This window comes from Tiliqua scincoides, chromosome 3, assembly GCF_035046505.1.
Source record: "Tiliqua scincoides isolate rTilSci1 chromosome 3, rTilSci1.hap2, whole genome shotgun sequence".
Taxonomy (NCBI): domain Eukaryota; kingdom Metazoa; phylum Chordata; class Lepidosauria; order Squamata; family Scincidae; genus Tiliqua; species Tiliqua scincoides.
Window position 1 is genome coordinate 239,536,687 of NC_089823.1, and position 12,823 is coordinate 239,549,509.

At 49.4% G+C, this 12,823-nt stretch overlaps 1 protein-coding gene and 1 pseudogene across 5 annotated transcripts in view; one reads left to right on the forward strand and one right to left on the reverse strand.

The window, feature by feature from the left end:
* Positions 1–12,823, forward strand: part of LPP (LIM domain containing preferred translocation partner in lipoma) — a 313,546-nt gene that overhangs the window by 189,544 nt on the left and 111,179 nt on the right. The window lies entirely within an intron of this gene.
* Positions 263–379, reverse strand: LOC136647233 (5S ribosomal RNA; annotated as a pseudogene).

The window sequence follows — 12,823 nt, forward strand, 5'->3', positions numbered from 1 at the left end:
GCCCTCAAGTCACCCCCGTCACCCCCAGGGTGACCAAATGTTACAACTGGAAAAGAGGGCAAGACACCCTCAAATGTAAGACATTCATGAAAAATGTAGGACATGACAAAATAAAAGCTAAAAACACCAATATATTGGTTTCACATTTTTTAACACTGTATCACTTATTATTTAATTAAAAACTGTATTCGTCAACCGTATTAACAATTTTTAGAACAACCACAATGGTTGGCAACCTTCAGTCTCGAAAGATTATGGTATAAGCCTACAGCACCCAGTATTCCCAGGCGGTCTCCCATCCAAGTACTAACCAGGCCTGACCCTGCTTAGCTTCCAAGATCAGACGAGATCGGGCATGTGCAGGGTAACAGTTGCTGTCTAGAACAACCACAATAAAAAACCAAAAAACAGCACAATCCACCACCACCAAACTTAACAACCAAAATAATGCAGCTCCTGGAAAGCTGATGGGTGGGCAACACCCTTACTGGGGTTTTCAGATCCATCTTCCCTCCCACCTCCTTTTTGAAAACCTCTTTCAGATATCATACAGAAGAGCTGGGCCCATGTGCACAGAGACCGCGTTTGCATCGTTTCAAGAAACCGAAAACATACCATGTATTTGAGAGAGAAATGGGATTATCTGCTGTCCAATTTTAGGGAGCAGAAGGGGGGCAGAACTTGCCCTATCAGGTTCCACAGTCAGGATGGATGTTTAATGCTCTGCCTCCTGTTAAATGCTGCTCTCTCCCCACCTCACCACTGCAACAAGCATCAGATCAAACTTTGAAGGAGCCCCTCCCCCTGCAGGACCTGCTTCCATTCACTCAAAACACCGATGCAGACAAGCACTCTCACTCTCTCTCCCCCATACTCACAACAGTGAAGTTCCAAAGAGCCCCCTCCCCACAGGATCCTGTCTCCACTCACTCACTCACTCACTCACTCACTCACTCACTCACTCACTCACTCACTCACTCACGTGCAGCGCAATCTTGCGCTGGAACAGGCAAGTCAGGAGGATACACCTCCTGAATACACCACGGGCTGGATACACCATGAGATAGGGTGCCAAAGTGGCTCAGCCAGAGGTAAGGGGAAACTCTTCCCCTTACCCCCAGGTAAGCCACTGCAGCCCCTATGGGTCTCCTCAGACTGGTGCCACCTCCAGAGCGACCGCTCTGCGCTGCTCTGGAATAGAGGTTGGGATCTGGCATAACAGTCAGATTTCAGTCCCGCCTCTTGCTCCCCGGCTGCCAGCCCCCGGACTGCCCTCTGCCCGCCCTCTCCCCCACCCCAGCATGCCTCCCTCCCACCTCCTCCCTGCCCACCCCAGAGCCCTGTGTCAGCTGAGCTTGGCCAATGCAAGGCTTCCTCTGCAAGCCGCCACAGAGGCTGAATGCAGCCTCGGTGTGCCAACACATCTCTGTGAGCTGGTGCAGCTTGCTCCTGAGGAGGCGCAAACATGCTTTACTCGTGGTTAGGATTGCACCCTCACTCACTTTCTCTCCCTCCCCCCCCCCGCCAGAAGCATGAGATCAAACTTCAAGGCAGCCCCCTAGGACCCTGTTTACACACATGAACTTTCTCTCCTCCCCCCTCCAAAGCACCAAGCCCTCTTCCCTCCTGTGGAGGAAAAAAGTTGCTAAAGGGCTTCAACTCACCCCAACTGATGCCAGAGCAGACCTCAGCAGCAGCAGGCCTCCAGGACCCTGCACTGGGCTCCTGGGGAAAGATGGCAAGCATGCAGCATGCCCAGCTCAGGGTCCTTCCTGCCCTCCTTCTTCCATGTCATCTGACTATCGGGATTGCTAGGATTGGCCCAAGCTGGGTTTCTAAGCAACAGGAGCCTGAGCTGATTGGACGAGGCTCCCTGCATGGAGAGGTTGAGCTCCCCCCTGGAGACAATGGAGGACCAAGCAGGGCTTTTCCCAGGCACTTGGATAAAGGGCTGGAAACCTGGGCATGTCAGGAAAATTCCAGGCATCTGGTCAGCCTGCCCCCCCCCCCCCATTGGATGCAGGATGCACCTTTTAGGCCAGCTGCATTGGCACTGGTGATGGGAAATAGGATTGGGGCCTGCAACCCATGAAGGGCAAACAAGCTGAGGATTATTTTGTCCAACTCACATCTCAGACATTTGTGCAAATGTGTGTACGATACAAAGAAGCACATGTCTGTAGCCATTTGCCTGCTGCTTCCCTGCACATATTGCAGATATGTTGCCTGTATGTGGAAACTCACGTACAAGGAGCTCCCTGGTGGAAGCAGTGGCATTGTTAAGGGGTGTGTGTGGGCTGCACCAGATGATGCACATGGAGGGGCAACACCACTACTGGCCAAAATTTTTCAAACCTTGGCATTTTCAAATAATACCATCATGTTATATATCATCCAATGTGAAATTTCATGCAGAATGCAATGAAACAACCATGTTGAAATATCTCTATTCTATCAATAGTTCTAGCAAAAAAAACCAGCAGGGGCGGGGCAATGGTATGTCACCACGCCCACTGCCTGGGACATTGCCCCGCCTGCGCATGAAAGGAGGTCCATCAGAGGGTAATGCGCTTGCCTTCCTCACTGGGTGATGCAAACCCTAGTGATGCCACTGGGTGGAAGAACGGATGAAAACTGAGAGATCTCAGGCCAAGTGGCCCTGAATGGCAGCTAGCTGTTTCCCCAGCAAGATATCCCTGAGTCCAGATCCCTGAGTCTAGAAAATATGACGTCCATTTGCTTCTGGTTCCACTTGAGGGTGCTAGTTCTAAGCTTTGAGGCCCTCCATGATCTGGGTCCTCCTTCCATACATTCCAGCCCACCCTCTTAGGTCAACTGAGGGGGCTCTCCTACAAGTGCCGCCTCTGTCCCAAGTGAGGGGGTGGCAGCTCAAGGGCAAGCCTTCTCTGTAGTGGTGCCACAACTATGGAATTCCTTTCCAGGGAAACTGAGAACTGCTCCCTCCTTCATGGCTTTTCAGCGAGGACTCAAAACACACCTTTTTTGTCTGGCATTTGCCTGCTGTGTAGATATTGGTCCTCTGCACTTCTGAAATACTGCTGTGACTTGACTACCTCCCTGGACTTGCTTGTTCCCCTAATAGCTCAATGATATGTGTCAGGTTTGCTTTGTTTTATGTTTCGCTGTGTTATTGTTGAAACTAAGGTCTTTAATGCTTTGTTTGATATTTTTTTCTTTTTACCTGTTGTGTTACTTGTACTTTTGTTATGGAACTTTGTAAGCCTCCCTGGGCATTTGCTTCGGCATGGGAAAGGTGGGATATAAATATCCCAGACAACAGTTCTAGCCAGTCAGAAGGCCCTGCTGTAAACCAGGCAGGCCGCAGGGAGCACATGCAGTCAGCAGAGAACAAGGAGGGTGGTTCTGCAAGGACATCATTTGACATTTCTTGGGTGAGTGGTGCTAAACCTGGCAGCCTTTCTCCCCACCTCTGAGGTGCATAGAGTCCAAGGTTTTGGTCATTCCATGGCATGAGCAGAAGGCACTTAGCAGTACATCCTTGTACCACGCCTATGACCTGGGACTTGGACAAAGCTCCTTCCTCTTTTGCCACCCATCCACAGCCAGCAAAATGGGGGCAGTGGCTGTTCTGGCCGAGGAGGCACAATAGGAACGCGAGTGACCGAAATGCCTTAGCAGCTCAGGCAGAACAGAGCTTCTCCTGTCTTCCACTGACTGACAACTGTCATTTCCTCCCTTCACAATGACCCATTTTGGGTCAAGATGTTCAGTTGGCAGTTGTTGGGAGCAATTCTATGGCCATCTCCACAACTTTGATGACAGCAGCAAAGGAGGAGAAGGCGGGGAGGTTTTAGTACCCCTTTTGCTGCCTGCCTGCCCCCCTCTTCAAACCGGAGCCCACGGTTTATTTGCAACGCGTTCTGGAGCTGAGTTCTGGTGTCTGCCAGTGCAGTGCAAGCCCACCTTGACTCTGGAGCGGTGGTGAGTGGTTCCCGTGGATAGCTTCAGTCTTGTGGGCCTGTGCCAGACGTCAGCATTTCACAGGGAAATGGCAATGCATTCAGGCAGAGTTATTTATCTGTCAGGCCGCTCCCTCCTGGCAGAAATTAATACATGATGCGCTTTTCAAGCTCCAGTCTGCCTCAGAACAATCGCAAGATGTTCTCAGTACAGAATGGTTTGGCTGTGGGTGGAGGCTTCGACTAGACCGTTTGAGGGCGGCAGCCTGAAGCTCCCCCCTCCCTTTCCATCTTTTTGGTTACCGATTGCCTTTTGCTGCACTGGCTGGCTGGAACAGATTGAGATACCGTTGCGGATCTCTCCGTACATGTGCAAGTTGTGTGGATTTGAGCAGAAGGAACTCAACCCCATGTTCTCTCTCCCTCTCCTTCTGGGAAACTGTAAGGATGCAGTGGGGAAGACTGCACTGCTCATCCTTGTACCTTGCTTCATTCAGGCTGCTGGTGTTTCATTGAGAAGAGTGGGCGGAGCCTTGCAGGCTCAGTCATGCAATGAAAGTGCCTGAAGTCTTCCTAGTCGCTCCTCCTCTCTCTCCCTTCAGGATTTTATTCCACACTGTTTAGCTTGTCTATTGATTTCAAAATTGCAGCGATTTCTTCCTGCAGCTCAGCCTGTTCCTGCAGTCTGCAGGTGGCGGATTCTGCTGCTGGGGATATCCTGGCACTCAGGAGTGAACTACGTCATAGATGCCAGCCAGTGCTGCTGGTTTGTGTGTGTGTGTGTGTGTGTGTGTGTGTGTGGGGAGGGGATTCTTACAAAAACTAAATCGGGATGGAAGGAAGCAATTAAGTGAAAAGTAGTGAGAAGAGGGAGTCCTTAACTCTTTCTGCTTTTTTCTTATCCTTTTCTCTGCTCCAAATTTCCCTCTCCCTGCATGGCTTTTACTCCTGTAGGATTCAAAATGCATGTTTATTTCCTTTCAAACTTCCATAAGTGGTAAAACAGATTTTTATGGGTGACACGAAGCAGGAAAATACCAAGCCGAGAAAGGGCACATACTTACTCATTTCTTGCCTAAAAGTCACCCCTTCCTGAAGTGTTTTGCTTCCTCTAAATGTAGTTGCCCCTCATAGGATAGGCTAAGATCATCCGTCCTGTCCTCCTTCCCCACTGCTGCAAGGAGTGTTCTGGCAGCGGGGCATCCAGATAAATAGCCTGCTGGCAGCGCAGGGAACCACATACTTCTGGAACACCAGCACAAAGCCAGAGCAGCCCCGCACACAGCTGTGAGTGGAACACAGAGCACCCACCAAGGGTTACATCAGTGGGGGAAGTGAAATGGGGCAGGGAAGGGTGGAACAGGGAGATGGTGGGGGTGGGAGGGGGTGGTGCCCAATGTGGGCAACTTGTGCCAGATGCTACCCTCTTTGATAACAGCTGGCATGCCCCCTTTCTGCTTGGTCTTGTACCAGCTAAAGAGCTGGTGCAGGTCCAAGCAGACCCATTGGCGAGCGGGAGGCTTATGGGGCTTACCTCTCTCCAGCTTCTCTATCTCACCCTTCCCCCTCCCCCCCGGATGCAGTGCAAACCTCCTTGGTGAGGCTGCATCAGCTGGTGGGAAAAAGAATTGGACTGAGCTGTTAACTGGGCATTTCAGATTCCTTTCAGCTGATGAAAGACTTTTTTCACATCAAGGTCTGCCTCCCCTGCAAATAAGGCTAGGGGTCCCTGTATTTTGCTCACATTTCTGGATTCGCTCTCAACATTGTGCTGATACAGATGACCACCCTGCCAGGTGGAAAATGTGGAGAGATTTTCTGGCAAAAATCTCTGCCTTAATCATACATAAAAACAACCAAATAAATTGTGCTACATTTGTAATGACGTTGATGACCAAGTATCCACATGGCTGAAAACCCTGTGATAAGTTGAATAGTGAGATACCTTTGAAAAATTGTGGGCAACATCTGTTGAAATTCTAGAGACAAGAAAGAAAGTGAGCAGGACTTGCAAGTGTTCAGAGGGTGGGCTGCAGTGGCTTCCAAGCAAAAGAGAGATATCCACACACATTGGTCTGACTTTGGCAGGCTTCCCCCCCCCCCCCCACACACACCAGTGAACAAAAGAACAGCCCCGCTGGATCAGGCCATAGGCCCATCTAGTCCAGCTTCCTGTATCTCACAGTGGCCCACTAAATGTCTCAGGAAGCACACAAGACAACAAGAGACCCGCATCAGGGTGCCAACACTTGCATCTGGCATTCTGAGGTAACCCACTTCTAAAATCATACACATCATGGCTTGTAATTCTTAATGTAGTTTTCCTCCAGAAATTTGTCCAATTCCCTTTTAAAGACATCCAGGACAGATGCCTTCACCACATCCTGTGGCAAGAGTTCCACAGACTAACTACACTCTGGATGAAGAAATATTTTCTTTTGTCTGTCCTAACTCTCCCAGCACTCAATTTTAGCAGATGTCCCCTGGTTCTGGTGTTATGTGAGAGGGAAAAGAGCATCCATTCTATCCTTCCCATACATAATTTTGTATGTCTCAATCATGTCCCCACTCAGACGCCTCTTTTCTAGACTGAAGAACCCCAAACACTGTAGCCTTTCCTCCTTAGGGAGGTGCCCCAGCCCACTCATCATTTTAGGGTGCAATCCTAACCCCTTATGTCAGTGCTTTCCAGCACTGGCATAGCGGTGCCAATGGGTCATGTGCTGCATCCTGCAGTTGGGTGTCACTCTCGGAGGCCTCCTCAAAGTAAGGGAATGTTTGTTCCCTTTCCTCAGAGCTGCATTGCCCTTATGTCAGTGCTGGAAAGCACTGACTTAAGGGGTTAGGATTGCACACTTAGTCATTCTTTTTTACATCTTTTCCATTTCCACAGTGTCCACAATATCACACAACAATGTGTGGTGTGAAGCACACATTATCTCAACCATGGCCCAGCATCTTAGGAGACACCTCTCTGCTGGCTAGATTCTGGGCCTGGTGCAAACATTGCATAACTTCTCCTAGTCTTGGACTTGCCTGCACTGTCCTCTCCTCGATGCACACAAGGAATGGCAGGATCTGCCATGACATCTGCCATGACATCTGCCATGCCCCCTGGTGTCAGCATAAAAATGCTTCCCTGAATAAAAAGGTCTTAAGACCCTGCTGAAAAGACTCTAAAGAGGGAGCTGTTCTCAATTCCAGGGGGAGGGAATTCCACAGTTGGGGAGCCACCACTGAGAAGGCCCATTTTTGCGCAGCCATCAGGTGTGCACATTAGGTTCCTATTGTGTATAAGCAACATTGGGCAGAAATGGCTTACATTAGTGGTCATCCTGACATTTTGCAATGCTTTTATGTAGCTCCGGTTTATTTCAAAAAGTCTTGTGTGGGAAAACTCACTGATGAGCTGTGCACCATGTTAGTTTTTCGGGGACAGGACAGGATATCATTTGGGGCTTCTGCCTTTGGTACCAAAATGTTTTGGGCTAGGCCAGGCCAGGCCAGGCCAGGTCAACTCCACCTGTATCCTGTTGAATTGAGGCTGCAGAACTTGCTTGACTTTTCACCAGTGAGCCTGTGGTAGATGGAGCAGGCTTAGCTCCTGTGTTGCTCTCCTGCACCTGGCAGCCCTCTCTTTTGGTTCACCCTGCCCTCCACTCCACTCCGTGATTCCCCCTCACCCCCACCCGTGAACCTTCTGGCTGTCTGATTTATCTCTCGACTCGCCCACGCAACATACACACAGTACAAGGAGTTTTACATCCCCAGTACAAAGCTGAAATGAAGCGACTGACAGGCCAGCTCCGTAGCACGCCTGACCTGACAATTAGGCAGACTTATTACTGTGTCAGCTTGCCAGATGGATCATCTCCGAGGCGGGCAGCCTCTCTCTCTCTCTCTCTCTCTCTCTCTCTCTGTGTTTAGGACTTGCGAATGTGCTGGACCTCTGCCGCTTATTTTATGCCTCCTTGGGTTACAGGTAAGGGAAGGAGGGAGAAGAAGCCAGAAGCAATTTTATTGGAAGTAAACCTCATGCACTTTTAAGTGTGTTTGATGACAGCAAGGGGAGGTGAATCAAAATGAAACTCTGAAATAACTGAAGAAATAATGGGGGAAGAGAGAAAGGCACTGCAAAAAGAAACAGTTTGGATTTAAAGTAAAATAAAATATCCTTCCCCCCCCCCCCCAAATAAGGAAAGATAGATCTATGTTGGTTTTGTTCAAGTGTCAAGATGTATTAAGATTTATTGATTGATTTTCATATTTCTGCTCTGACTGTGCTCTCTAAAAAGAGATGCCCAAGGTGGCTTACAATATTTAAAAAATAAATTGAAAATCCATTAACAAGTATAGTTAAAACAAAACAAAAAATCAAACACTAAATAAAGCAAACCACAATGAAAAGGGTTGGGGAAAAATCAAAACAAAGCATGTCAGTGTCACAGAAAAGGCTGGATGAGTCTTCAGCCCCTGTCAGAATCAGGACAGCATCAGGGCTTGTTTCAATTCAGGAAGGAGGGATCCCCACAGTTGTGGTGCCACTATGGAAACACCCCCCACCCGAAACACTGCCAGATTGAAAATAGTGGTGATACCCAAAAAGGGCCCCTCCAGATGACCACAGATAGGCCACTTCTTATGGTGGGGGATTGTCCTTCAGACACCCTGGCCCCATGCCACATAGGGCTTGAGAATTCAGCACCATGAATGGACCAGCATCCAGCAAAGGAGTCAGCTCCTGTCTGGCTCTGAACCAGTTGCAGTTTCCAGGGTGACCAAAGCTATTTCAATTCCAAAACCTGGCTGAAAATGAGACTGCAAGGGACCAGATTCTGGAATTCATTTCATCCAAAAAGTCCTGGAGACTCCATGACCAGCTCAGTTGCCTTGCCCAGAAATGGGAGGTTCCGGGCAGGCTGATAATTCTTCAGTGCAGTCAAGTCCATGGATGTTTTTTTTCAATAGGTGGCAAACAATTCCCTTAGCCAAAGATGAATTTACCACCACCACCTTGTCCACCCAGCTAGTTGCCTCTGGGATGATCTTATAAACCAGGCTGGGTAAGAATCAAGTGGATATCCAGACAGCCTCAAACTTCAAAGAATCTTATCCACATCCTCAGACTGTGCAGGGTGAAAAGAATCTATAACTGCCCCGCACCATGCACTTATGGGTAGGATGTCTGCATAAACTTGTAAGCAGTATGTATATTTTTATGTGCACTTCTTATGTTCTGTAACTGTCTCTAACATTTTATCATTAAAAAAAAAATGTTTCTGTGTGAATTTAGCGCTGAGCTGAAAGTTCTCCAAGAGCTTTAGGCTGATTTTGGAGGAATCGCCCTCCCTTTTTGCCACCCTTTTGCTTCTCGCCAGTATTTCACAAGTCTTCACCAGCCAAGCTTCCCGTCCCCTAAGGATGCTCCTGCATCTGCCACATTATTATATCAACTTGTTCTGGGGATTGTTCTGGAAGAAAACGACTCCACTGAGCTTTGGAAAAGCTCCACACTGTTGGTACCCTGTCCCCAACGAATCACTTAAAAGGCAGTTATTTAAAATGGGGGGGGTGGTGGTGGTGGATTTGGCTCAGATCCAGGATAGCCACTGACCCTTACATGCATTTGTACTAAAATGCAAGTACCAGTAATTTCTGCAAAACAGAAAATGTCAGTTGTTGCAATTGATCCCTAGCTTTGATTTTGCAATGTGCCTGACTGGGCACGTTCCATGCCCCAGTTGAATCTGGAAATACAGAACTTCTCCATGGGTTTCAGAGGAGCTCAGAGAAATCTGCTGTTTCTGCTTCTAGACATTGCTCATGCATATCCAGCTCTGTCCAGGCAAGATTCTAATGGTGAAATAGTGACCTCTTTTGATAAAACATATTCTGATGCTGATGTTCAATGTGCTGTTCTTTCAGTGAGGGACAACTGCAGGCGTGTAATTAGTAGAACCAAAGGTTCCTTTTTGTCAGGTGCCAGACTGTAAAACACCATCCATGCCGCTGTAATTTGGGGTCTAGACTACTGCCATGCATTTTGAAATTGGACCACTCTTGGTGTCTGAGGGCCTGTTTGGAAATTACCTTAACTTTCCTCAAACTTAAGAATGTACCATTGCGTAACTGACAGCCCAATACCCCAGTCCTGAGCTGTCGTGCATGCGGGACTGCCCCAGCACAAAAAATGGCTGCCACGAGCCTGCGTACAACCAGGCAGCCTGTGGCAGCTCCTCAGTGGAAGGGGACTGTTGTCCCCTTCTCCCAGGGAAGGGCAGTAGCTCTGCAATGGGGCTACTCAATTCTACAGCATCTCTGGAGCTGCTGCAGAATAGGAGAGTCCCATGTTGGACCGCGCGGTCCAAACATGGTGCTCAAGATCTGGTGGAGTCGAGCTCCACCAGTCCTGCCCTGCTCCCTCTCCCGCCATGCCTCCTCCCCAAGCTCCACCTGCCTTTGCCCAACTTCCCCCACCCCGGGGCAGCTCCTCCCCACCTCCCCCCACACCCTCCACTCACCTCTCTGCCACCAGGCAGTTCGGGAAACCACCTGGCAGCGGAACACAGGCCCAGAGCTGGAGCCGATCCAGCATAGGCTCATGCTGGGCTAGCTCAGGTGCTGGGCCCACGCTAAGGGCTTGCAAGCGTGCCTTAAGGCAAATTTGCAACAGTGCATGCCAGCGGTGAGCCGGCACACACAGGTCTGGCTTGGGTCCTTAGTTCCCCCCTCCCAAGCTGATGCAGCCTTAACGACACAGTGTGTGCTGCATCCAGAGCAGGGTAGGAGAGTCTCCTCAAGGTAATGGAAATTTTGTTCTGGGGCAAGCTTCTGTTACCCCAGTGGGTCTCCTCAGATCTGCCCAAACGATTTTGCTGGTGCAGAGCCTAGGAGAATAAGGGAAATGGTGGAATGAACAAGGTTAGGGTACCAGCTCAGGTGGGTGATGCCTGGATTCTTCTCCCATTCCACCTCCCACCTGCCCTCTCCCAGCTCAGACACTTCCCTCTTCCTGCCTCTCCCCACCTTCCTGCCTGCTCCCACCACCACCTTACTGGTACTGGTGGTGGGAGGCCTTTCCACTTGGGTAGTGCACACGGCCTGCACTTGACCATGTGTGCTGATGGCCTATTACAGTGACACTTCTGCTGGTGGAAAATGTGTTCTGCCAGCAGACAGGCTGCTTAGGATTGGGCTGTGTGTGCTTCTTCCATACCTCTGTCATCCCTCCTACTGTTGAAATTTAGATGGTACGTTCTTGGAAAAAAGACCCCCCTCAACCTCTCATTTTCAAACTTGGTAAAGCACGATGTGCACTGATGTAATGGTGCAGGTTTAGTGATAATAACAATGAGGCACTTTGGACCACTCCAGCTGTGTTGGACCCTGTCATTTCATCATCTGCCACTGGTGCTTTGCACTTCATCTGCCTGCTCTGACCCTCAGCCCATTTGACCAAGCAGTTGGTGCTCCAGCGGACACTTTGCAGAGGTGCCCTTTGCCATAGGTCATCCGGGGTAAGGCTGGATTCAGGACCAACTTCAATGGCACAGTTGATCTTTCAAGAGAGGCACTTCCCTTCTCAGAGCAGACTGCACACCCAAATCCAAGCTGGCTGTTTTACTAACCTGTTTTGTCTGGATTCAGTCTCAGTTGATTGGCCCACAGTGGCACAAATGGCGTTTCAAAGCGCTTGGCAAGCACTGTGGTTGTACGCAGATGGGGCAAATCTTCATTAACATGGGAGCAGGAGCTGGGAGAAAAGAGTGCTCTTCAATAAAAACATGCAAAGCAACTGCACAATGTCCTCCCCGCATAGGGCAGCATGTGAGAAAAGGCACCAGAACAAACATCTCCCCTTCTGGCAGACTGAGGCCTCCCACTTGTCCATGTAGCCCTTTCCTCTCCGTTCTCTTTCCAGCAGTGCAACGAAGTGACAGTGATGGCATGCAGTGACGCCTGCATTGAATATTGCCACAGACTTTGTTTACTTTTTGTTCTTCTGGGACATGCTGTACGTATAGATCCTGGTGGCGCTCGTGGCAGAGGGAGGGTCGCTAATGCGTCAGCTCTTTGCAGCACTTCTCTTCTGTCTCAGTTTTTTCCTCCCCTAATTCTAATTAAGCTGGACTGTTTCTGTGGCAGGGAGGACCAGGTTACCCCAGTAACTTGCTGGCAGGGGAATCTCTGCAGAGCATTTCCGGTGAAATCCGATGAAATTAGCAGGCAGTGCTGAAGGCTCTTGATGAGGTAATGCTGATGCAGTGGCCTGAGCAGGAACCTGCTTCACTGATGCAACGAGATCCCTGCAAGAGATGTGCAGGGATCAGGCCTCACGCTGTTGACTCCCAGTGCTTGGAACAAGCTGTCCTGGCTCTGACAAGCAGGGCTGAATATGAATGTCGCTGGCAGCTTGAGTGCCGTGTGTGGAATCCCCCGGTGAACTCCAAATGAATTAGAACTCGAATCTAGAGCTGCTTTCTGCCATCTGCCATCCCTGTTGCTGCAGCGGAAGGAAACAGAGCCTTGACCTCATGAGTTTGTTTCCAGACGACTGAAGAGGAAAAAGGTGATGAAAAACAGAAGATCCCAGCGTGACCTGCTCATCTGCATTTGCCACCTCCCTTCAGGGAATTTTTTACCATGATCTGTTTTGGAAAAATTGCCGTTGAGAGGGGCGCCTGACTCACATATTCACAAGCTTGTTCGCAGCTGTCCTTCTCCCATCTGTACTCTGTACGCTTTGTAAGTATTGGCTTAAGTGTATGAGACCTGTTAAGAGTGAGGACTGATCATTACAAGGGCTTTGAAATGTAGGTCCCAGTGATGGTCTCCAAAACATATTAGGTTCTGTTGCTTGTGGAAGATACAACACTGTAGCA